The sequence below is a fragment of the Leptonychotes weddellii genome, chromosome 13 (assembly GCF_054177405.1).
Source record: "Leptonychotes weddellii isolate Sample4059 chromosome 13, ASM5417740v2, whole genome shotgun sequence".
NCBI classification, from domain to species: Eukaryota; Metazoa; Chordata; class Mammalia; order Carnivora; family Phocidae; genus Leptonychotes; species Leptonychotes weddellii.
The window spans coordinates 30,713,176-30,723,565 of record NC_138381.1 but is presented as its reverse complement, the minus strand read 5'-3'; the positions used below and the strand labels follow the sequence as shown (position 1 = coordinate 30,723,565).

General features: G+C 38.2%; 1 pseudogene; it reads left to right on the top strand.

Annotated features, from left to right (window-relative positions):
* The first annotated feature begins 3,932 nt into the window (after positions 1-3,932).
* LOC102734018 (small ribosomal subunit protein eS7 pseudogene) lies at positions 3,933-9,539 on the top strand (annotated as a pseudogene).
* The last annotated feature ends 851 nt before the right edge of the window (positions 9,540-10,390 follow it).

The following is a 10,390-nucleotide window of genomic DNA, read 5'->3' as shown; positions in this document are numbered from 1 at the left end:
GGTAATGGGCCCAAAATGGCCAGAACTTGATCAATAACTGACAGCTTCCCAAAGTTGGCCTCTGCTTCCAACTTAGGAACAACTGGAAAAAGCCAGATATGCTCTTCTAACTGATCACCATTTCTTGTTTTCTTGACTCCAGCTTCTCCATACTGATAGCTTCTAATCAAGGCTTCAGTCCTTCCCCTTTTTCCACTATAAAGCTTTGCCTCTCTTCTGCCTGCCTTTGAGTCCCTGCCAAATGTAAGTGAGGTGGCTGACTCACTCACTTGCTATAGCAACCTCTGAATAGTCTTTGCTTGTTTATTTCTACAAATATTACAGGATCAACTGGATATCTGCATATGAAAACAATCAACCTAGATCCCCTTGCTTACAGCCTTTACAAAACTAAATTCCAAATAGATCACTGATAGCAAGCTAAAAGATAATAAAAACAATATAGTAATATTGGATAATAATCTTCCTGACCTTGTGGTAAGCAAATTCATTTTTTTAAGCTTTACACCAAAGAACCTAACACAAGAATAAAGTTGATAAGTTGAACCACACTAAATTTAAAAATGTCTAGTGATTAAAAAAATTCTTAAGAGATTAAAAATGCACAATAGGAGAAGACACTTGTACTGCCTTTATCTGTCAAAAGACTACTATACAAAATGTGTTTTAAAACTCCTGTGAATCAAAAGAAGAAAGACAATGCAATGAAATTAGGCAACAGACACAAATAAAAATTTTACAAAAATATATGAAAAAGTGTTACACATCATAACCCATCAGAGAAATGCAAATTAAAACTAAAACGAGATACTAGTACACACTTAACACAATGGTTATAAAAAAAAAAAAACAATCTGACAATATCAAGTTTTGAAAAGGATCTAGAGCACCTGGAGCACTCATACAGACTGATAGGTACAAATCGGTACAATAATTTTTGAAAACTATTGGTAGTTATCAATAGCACTAAACATCTGTATAACCTGTGATCCAGAAATTTACTTCAAGCTATATACTCAACAGAAATAAGTGTAAATGCATGCCAAAAGACATGTAAATAAAGTCCATAGCAGTTCCATTCAGAATAATTAAAAACAGAAACTGGGGTAGCAGAACAAAGGGGCATCAATAGAAGAATGAATATCATGGGATGTATTAATATAATGAAATAATATAAAGCAAGGAAAAAATGACTAACAAATGATACATACAACATGTTTAAATCTCAAAAATAATATTAGTAAAAATAAGCCAAACACAGAAGAGTGCATACATATGATCTCATTTATATGAAGTTCAAGAACAGGAAAAACAAAAGCTAATCTAGGGCAATAAAAATGGAAAGCAAAATCATAATGAAGAAAGAGTGAGTATTGAAGGAGGTTTCTAGTGTGCTGAAAATCTTCATCTTGATACGAGTCCTAGTTACAAGGCAAATATATTTGAAAAAATTCATTGAGCTACACACTTAGGGTTTATTCTCTTTGCACATGCACCAATAAATCCCAAGAGAAAAGGCTTTGACAACTGGAAAATTTTTACAATGATGGCTTCAGGAGTCTGGTGACAACAGCAGAGTTGAGAGTTTAGCACAAGTCCCGTTATTAGTGGGCTTGTCACTACATTGGCGGCATGGGGAGTCCAACAGGATCAAGATCAAAAACTCTTCCTGTGCCATTACATGCCTACAGGGTTACTGTCTAGACTACTTTAGTTTTTGCCAACTTTTGTGAACATGGTTTTCCAGCATTCCCTTTGATTCTATAAGTTACTCGTATCTTTTCTGCATAAATTTGTTAGAGTTGATTTCTGTTCCTTGAAACCAAGAATCTCAATAAAAAAAAAAAAGTAACAATTTGAGGGGTGCCTGGGTGTCTCAGTTGGTTAAGTGTCTGACTCTTGATTTCAGCTCAGGTCGTGATCTCAGGGTCATGGGATCAAGCCCCCCCTTTCCCACCCCCCATAGCTCTGCACTTAGCGGGAGTCTGCTTGTCCCTCTCCCTCTGCTCCTCCCCCGTTCTCTCTCTCTCTCTCACTCTTTCTCTCTCTCTGTCTCTCTAAAATAAAGAAATAAAGTCTTTAAAAAATTTTTTTAAACGTAAAATATAAAATATTGCAAATTTCCAGCCCCAAAACATCAAACCGGCTAACCACAGAATATATGGTATAGGAGAGAGAAGGCCTCAATATTCCAGCTGGAGAATTTGAAATACTTATTATTTGATAGTAAAATGGTATTTGAACCTCAACTTTTGTATATTGAAAGTTAGACCATGTATTTATCAAGCACAGCCCTAGCCTAGGAAAAAGAAGCAGTATATTGGAATACTTGCTAGCTTCAGAAAGAAACAAAGGTACAAGCTTAGCCGGATACTGGCCCTGTTGAAAGCAGTAAAAAAGGAAAATACATCATTGTTAACAGAAAACCTCTTGTATTGTAAGATCTAAAATTTCAAAAGCTGCCTTGACATCTTTGATCCTCGCAGGGTCCCTAAGGCCTAAATATGAGCTCCCCTGCCCTAGTCAGATATGCCCCCCACTCAGTGGGAAAGGCTTCCCACTAAGCTACTTGCACTATCAGTTGGGCCAGCTGCACCCCACACAGTCCTCAATCTAATGGGTTTCACCTCCCTGCCAGCCCTCAAAATTATCCAGTGAAGCCAATCACATCCTCCCAGGGCTAGGGTACCAGGGGGCACCTCACCCTCTTGTTATTACAAAGCCTGCCTCCCACAGACCCTTATGATTCTCTCTGCTCTCAATTGCAACCCCTGTGTGGCCTTGCATGGCAGGCAGTGTCCTCCTCTCCCAAACTGTGGGCATATGTGACTAATAAACTACTGTCAATTTCATCTGTCTAGTGTCATGTGTTCTGCCATCTTACTATTTAGGGAGGGGAACTCCCTCCATCATCAATGTGGTGAGTAGGAAATGATCAGCAAACTTCTCTGCCTGCAGACTGAACCAAATGGCTCAAAGTCTAGACATCTAATGTCCAGAAGGACTAGAAAAGCCCAGTTCTCTTCTTCCAGCTAAGGTCTGCGTAAAGAAGTCAGGCCGTAAATGACCTAACATAATATGGCACCATCCAAGCTTAATACAAAGACCTTTCCAAGCATTTCCTATTGGTATTCTATGACTACAAAGATGACAGGTGAACTCCTTAGAAGATGCAGCCTACCAGCATCTCTCCGTTGAATCTGTCATTGTGAATCACCTAACAGCAAAGGCCGTGCATGATACAGATGCTCTTAAAGTAAGGGCCTCAGAGATGGGCAGGACTTTGAAACCTTTTGCTTGGGAGACAAAGATCTTTGGACTCAAGTACTCTGATGAGACAAGATCTATGGCTCTAGCAAAAGACCAATTGTGTTTCAAAGCTAGTCATTCCCTCTGCTAGACAGTTTGGTGTAGAGATACAAAAGTTTGAAATGACTACAGCCTGTCCGCCATTATGGAAATAAACCTGACATTACAGAAGACAGAGCAACAGGACTAGAAGAAACTGGCTCCTTGGCATCTTTAGCTACTGAATCAAACAAATTCTGAAGCCAGCCTTATGGCCTTCATATATGTAGGGGACCATAAATCCTCTTTATTGTTTAAGTCAATTTGAGTTGTTATTGTTTTCTATAACCTGTTCTTAGTGATATAAGCATTCCAGTCAGGAAATCATAAAGCAATACTTTTCTAAACCACTAAAAAAGATGAGATTATAATTATTGGGATATTTCCAGACACCTTAAGATTTAAATTAGATGCCTGTACCTCTGAAATGATTAACTCTTAATGGCTTTCAAGGAAAGAAGGATTCACACTATGGGGTAGATAGAAAGGAAGAGACTCAGAGGTGGAAATGAACAATAATGGTGGGATAGCAGGGAAGATAGGGTGACAGTTAGGACCAGGTAGAAGTCAGAGGAATGGTACGTATGAGTGGCAAAAATAAGATAGAAACATTCAAAGGTGAGTTCACATAGACAGGAAAGACTTGTAGACACCAGCCAGGAGATGGACAAGAAATCTTTTTAAGAGCACCATATGGATTCAGAATGGCATAGCTGTAAGTTATCCTTTAAGAATTTTGGTCAATGTTTCTAAATATTTATAGACTTTTATTAAAATATATTAACTAAGAGAGGGACTCTGATTCAGGAAGAACACAAAAATCAGAAAAGTTATTATCTATAATTATGTTTTTCAAAACTACGAAATAACCAGGCTTAAATTTGGTGCATTTCCATTCTCTTCTTTGTGACTGTTTTCCTATTTAGAAAAATTATTTTTGCTCCATTTCTTAAATATCCATAAGAACTCTTTTTGTATCTATAAAGTTCTATCATGAACTCAAGGAATCCTGTGTGTTCCACACAATCATACTGGTGGGCTTATTCAAATACAAAATGAATACATTTGTATACATTCCAAGGACTTCCTTGATAAATTTTGAGATGAGCCCAGAAAGGACACAGAAAGGCTAAAGGAAGGGAAACCCTGTAAGTACTCATTATATAGAGCAAGGATTACCTGAAAGGGATGGGGGTGAGTACCCAGGCCACATTTCTGCTCATGGTCCCCACGGCTTCCCGTTACCTACAAATTAAAATTCAATTATGTGTACAGCATATTAGTCATATATTCCACCTACCTGACTAACCCAGTTTATGGCCTTCTTTTTTTAACTTTACACATCTACAAAGATGAAATATGTACTTCCTATAATATATTGCTCCTCATTGTCTTAAAACAGAATGTTATTTTTGTTTGGAATGCATTTCTACCTACCTATTACTTATACACACTTATATGTAACAACTTTAGTAAAGCTTTTCTTGGCATATCCAGGCTGGTCTAAATATCCCAGTATTCCTCAATTATCTTTGTACACCACCACATTACAACACCATATTTTTTAATTTCAATCCCTTGCTTGTGCCCCTGACCTATGGACAGGGAACATGTCTTATTTATCTTTATTCTCATGGTGCTTTGCACAAACTAGGCTTATAATACCTGTCGTGTGAATGAATGAATGATCCAGAAAGTCCAGCTTTATCAACCGATAGTAAAAATGTATTGATTATTTTTATGTTCACTATAAAATCCTTCTAAAACACAAATAATGTTCCTATTTAAATGCAGAAATTTAAATATCAGAATTCTTTTCTTAGTTTAATTTATGGCTTTAATTCCTGTTAAATATAAATGGTTTTTGAAAAGGTAACTCATATATCAGTTTCTAGGCTATCTTTCATTTATTGCAATAACAACTAAATTCACTCCCCTGGATGTACCTAGTCTTTCCTGATTCCCTTTGGTCCAAATATGTTGCTTGCAGGTGGGGGGAGGATAGATATTTTGATTAGTTATAGTTTTTAATTTTCTGATAAATTGCTCTAAGTCTCTTAGTGATGATAGGAACAAGGGCACATATACTCCTGAAAGAAAAGGGGAGACTCCTACAAACGAGATTGAAGAAATTTTGGAAATAGAAATTTCAGAATTTCTTGTATACTGAAGGTCAATGTACCTGTGTGGAAAGGCTTCCTGATGGTAGGTTTCCCTACCCACAATAAATCATGGTATTTTAACTGACTCCCTAACTGATGGAAATAAGGAAATTCCATACAGAGAGACTTGCATGTGAGATATAATAAATATTCCAAATGAAATAATATCAGACTTTAAAAAACGACCCAAGTAACTCTCATTGAACCTTTGCACTTTGACTTCTGTTAGTTTCTTTTGTTTACTTTCTAAGTGGAATAGACATAAAGTAAGACCCTTTGATAGGTTTCCATGCAGAGAATGGATGGTGATAGTATCACAAAGCCCTTACCAACAAGGCCACATTGCTTATCACAGCCAGATGAATTATTCACCATTTCAGCCTTCTTTCAACATTGGGACATGGAAAGAAGGTGAACTTTATAGTCAGCTTTGCACTCTGGGGTCAGCCAAGCACTTATCTTCAGAGCAGCAGAGGAACGTTAATTTTACAAGGTCCTCTACTCCATTCTCCTGGAATGGATCCAACCAAGACCTTATCAGCCCGAGATCAGCCTTGGAGCTATATGAGAATAAACTCACCTTGAAAAGAATAAACTCAGGCAGGGAAAGGGATGGATTTTACTGCAGTGAATTTGCAGTTTCAGATATGAAGCTGCCTTCAATTTGTGCATAAGTATCTTTTTTTTTTTTTAACCTTTTCATTGGGGCTTCCTATCTTTCTGCCACACCTCAGAAATACTGAATTCAAGGTTTCCTGTTTCTCTGACTCCATTACCCTAAAGTGCTAATAATCCCTTAGCCATTATACTTCCCCCAACTACAGGGTGTGTTTAAGGCCCAAGTATAACATTTGCTATATCTTTCATCTTCCTCTTTGCACGGTTTCCGCCATATAGGTCCCATTGTCTTCTTTGTCTTTGTTTTAAGCTCACCAGCTGCTCTCAGCAAGTAAAGAAGTAACTAATTTATAATGAAGTTAGACAATTAATAAGATTTTTTATCCAGAAGCAATTTTTATTTAAGGAAGGCACAAAGCAGGAAGTAAACCAAGTAGGTTAGTTTCTTGGTAATTTTTTTTATTCACTCTTTCATTAATTACATTCATCCTACAAACATTAATTAAACACTTCCTATGTGCCATACTTGGCAAAGTGAAGCGAAAAACTCGGGCACTTTCCTTAAGGAATGTAACTTTTGGTGAAGACGCAAACATAAAGTAATTATGATAAATGCTTGTTTATCATAATAGAGTGACAAAGGGAACTATGGAGGCAGACTAGGGTATATGGACAACAACAGTCTTTCTACTAGGATTCTCCCACTTCTCTGGGTTGATGTTCTTCCTAAGGGTATAATGGTTCAGAGAGTGTTTGAGATAACACTCCATTCTTCTACTTTCATTTCATTACATATAATGTCATCTGCTCTGAAACTGATCTTCCTCCCTGGTTTTCCTCTTCTGCCTACCTCCTCTCAGCAGCCAGTCTCTAAAAAAGGCTTACTAGGGCATATCACCTTCAGGTAGCAGAACCTACGTCTAAGACATCAAACAAAGGAACAATTCAAAATAATGGTTTCTGGCCCAAGAAAGTGAAAGATTCTGTTGACTAAGAAATCCTTTTACAAATCAGATGTTTTCAATGAGTTGCTTTCAACAAAATTGAAGGAGGGCTAACTGAATCCGTGGCATATAGAATATTAAAGATAATTTTTTTGTATAAAACTGTATCTTCTTTATTTTGGTTACCTTAATATCAGAACAAAATAAACAACAACAACAAAAAAAAACCCAATACACATCCAAACCTTCGTCAAATATGGGAAAGGATAGGGCTTGAGGCCCTTGTATCCTGCGTCAGACATGCCAGGTCACTGTGTGTGTGTGTGTGTGTGTGTTGTTGTTGTTGTTGTTGTTTGTTTGCGTATAATTCATAAGGAAGTCAAAGAGCTGAAAGACACTTGTTTAACAAGTCTTTCCATTCAAATCTCCGTATGTACAAGAACAAGATTTATCATGCTTAATCTTTAAAACCAGAAAGAGAATTTTTGGTGAATTCTGCCTCATTCTAGACATGATTAATATTCATAACTAGCTGCATGAATTTAAAGTTAAAAGCAAGAGCCCTTTTATGTCGTTAAGAAATTAGTTCCAATAAATTTTACTTTTTCCATTTGAAATATTTATCAAAATGTAACAGTATTTATATCATTTTGACCAGTTCTATCCTATAATGGATAATTATAATGATAACTCAGTCCAGAAAAACTTTTTAACACTTATAACCTGTGGTCACTTAGAACCTATGAAATTATTTTTTAAGGTACATTAAAATACTATTTATTTATTTACTTATTTACTTACTGTTTGCAAATAAGTATGAGAGAGTGATCAATAAAAGTTTTTTGAACATAAAACATTAAATTTAGATAACTTGCCTGTTGGACATGAAATGGAAATGTGAGTTCAGGGGAAAAAGAGCTTGTTACTTTACATAAAAATAGGATTCATCAGGAGAAAGGCTCAGAAGAGAGGAAATGAAAGTAGAAGAAAAGAGCAGTTTAGGGAGAGGACATGGCAAATACCAAAGTATGAATTCAAGACAAAGCTTTGCAAGTTGAGGGGACTGCAGGGTATTCCCTAGTGATTCTTCCCTCTATCAGTGAGAGAGACTGAGTTCTCCTAAGACTTCGAACTCTTCCCAGAGTGCTCAGCCAGAAGTTCACGTTTCATTCAAGTCCAGTGATTTTGAAGGCTTGGCAAAAAGCCAGATGAGTTGTGTCTGGAATTTCTCAGATTCTCCTGGACTTGGAAGTAAATTCCAGAGTTCAGCTAAGAGAGCTAACTATCCCAGCAGCCAAGAAAATTAAAGTTAGTAGTGGTCAGAGAGATGTTACAATCCTGTTTCCATTCCTCATGTGAAATCTTTCCAGAAGATCCAAATGCAGCTAGTACATGAATTGGAGAAGCGTTAAGTGGGAAGCACGTTGTCACTATTGCTCAGGGAAGAATTCTACCTCATATGTAAAAGACATAAAAAGAAAAAAGAAAAGACAAAATGTTCCATGATGCAATTCTTCAAGACTTGGGTCTTCCAAGTAAAATTGTGGGTGAGCGAATTCGTGTGAATCAGGAAAGCAGCTGGTTCCTAAAGATACATTCGGATAAAGCACAGCAGAACAATGTGGAAGTGAAGGCCAAAACTTTTTCTGGTTATATATAAAAAGCTCACGGGCAAGCTTGTGAATTTTTAACTGCCACAGTTTCAATTGTAAGCATAGATACCTACATAAAATCTGTATTTAAAAAGAAATGAAGAGGAGGAAAAGAAAGGACAGAAATCACTTGAAGAGATTTTAAATATCTGAAATGGAGAGCCTTCTAGCTTAGGTTAGAGATACTGAATTCATAGTGGCATCAGTCATCACAGGTACAGCTTTTTCTCCAAGAGCTCTAAGGTCCTGACAAGGAGTGCGGAAGGGTCGCATTAAGCAGCACTGAGGTTTTACAGCATTGGTTGGGAGGGAAAGGTGAGAGGAGAAGGACGTGGAGGTGACTGGCAAGAGAATGACCCAAATAGTGGACTTTGGGACCCAGGCTGCCTAGAGGCGGGACTAGAGGCAGAAGCTGTGGCTACAGCTGGGATGCACAGACTCCTGGGCCCTTGGTGGGTGGAGGGCACAGTCAGGTGTGACGGTGACGGTGATTACAGGCCAAGGAGCAGAAGTGGTGGAGAGACAGCTGGAGTAAGATGAGTGCAGCCAGCGAGTGATGTTTGGGAACCTGGACGCTAGAGAGGGATTTAAAGCATCAGATAAAACCCAACGCAGTTTGGTGGGGCGGGGAGCCTGGGTGGCTCAGTCATTAAGCGTCTGCCTTCAGCTCAGGTCATGGTCCCAGGGTCCTGGGATGAGCCCCGCATCGGGCTCCCTGCTCAGCGGGAAGCCTGCTTCTCCCACTCCCCCTGCTTGTGTTCCCTCTCTCGCTGTCTCTGTCTGTCAAATAAATAAATAAAATCTGTCAAATAAATAAATAAAATCTTTTAAGAAAAATAAGATAAAAACCAAGGGGGGAAATATTTTGGAAGCCTGTTGGGATGATGAGTCTGTTAATTTCTATTGTAAAGAAAGTGCAATTCTCTGCCTTGCCCTGACCACCCCCTCTAGAAAGCTGGCATGTTGTCTCAGGATTTTATAAATGCCTCTTAGCTCTTTCTACATAATGTGAAGTCAAAAGCAAGAATCCCAGATTTGGGTTGTATCCACACAATAAAAAGTATGAAAAGGAAGAGAGTGAGAGTGAGAGCTAGGGAGGGGGCGGGGGAGGAGGGAGGGCAGGACAAGGAGAGAGGGTGAGGGGAAGGACAGAAGGAGGAAGGGGAGGGGGGCAAATGAATCTGAATCTAATTCTGTGGATTCCTTTATAGAAACTAAACTAGAGTTAAATAATTCTTTTTCAAGTCACCTTGACCTTATTATGGTCTTAAAATTAAATAGAAAGGAGTAATTTCAGTCCTCCTTTTAAAATGGGAGGCAATCACATTGACGAAAGGGCTGTCACTGAACCAACCAGCTTAGGTCTTTCTCCAGCTTCCCATCCCTTGCAGTACGCCCATAAAGACAACCCTGGCATGTTTTATTGAGCATGTACTATGTGCCAGGCTCCAACAGTACCTAAGTACTTGGAGTTCTGAGGGTGACACTCTCTCATACCTATGTGATCTTTGTACCTGCATCTTCCTCTCCCTGGAATATACTTTTCCTCCTGAAATATTCCTCGCCTTTTATCAAAACCCAACACATATCACATACCTTATGAGGCTTACTCTCTTAGGCAGATGAAGATGCATTTTCCTCTATTAAGTTCATTATTACTGCTATT